Source organism: Chiloscyllium plagiosum, chromosome 14 (genome assembly GCF_004010195.1).
Source record: "Chiloscyllium plagiosum isolate BGI_BamShark_2017 chromosome 14, ASM401019v2, whole genome shotgun sequence".
Classification (NCBI taxonomy): Eukaryota; Metazoa; Chordata; class Chondrichthyes; order Orectolobiformes; family Hemiscylliidae; genus Chiloscyllium; species Chiloscyllium plagiosum.
In genome coordinates, this window is record NC_057723.1 from 72,399,387 (window position 1) to 72,399,696 (window position 310).

The window sequence follows — 310 nt, forward strand, 5'->3', positions numbered from 1 at the left end:
ACCCTCCTCTAGCTTATCTCTCCACGCTTCAGGCTCGCTGCCTTTATTCCTGATGAAGGGCTTTTGCCCAAAACGTCGATTTCGAAGCTACTTGGATGCTGCCTGAACTGCTGTGCTCTTCCAGCACCACTAATCCATAATTACAGATCAGGCCAAGTCTAATCACTACTTTCAATCATTTGCCACTCACAGTCCCCTTTTTATTTATTATCCTACTTCTTTCTTTGTGTGTTCCCGAACAAACTCTCTTCCAATTAACTTATATCATTCAAAATTCCAATTCTCTTTAACTATCTATTCATCATGAAAT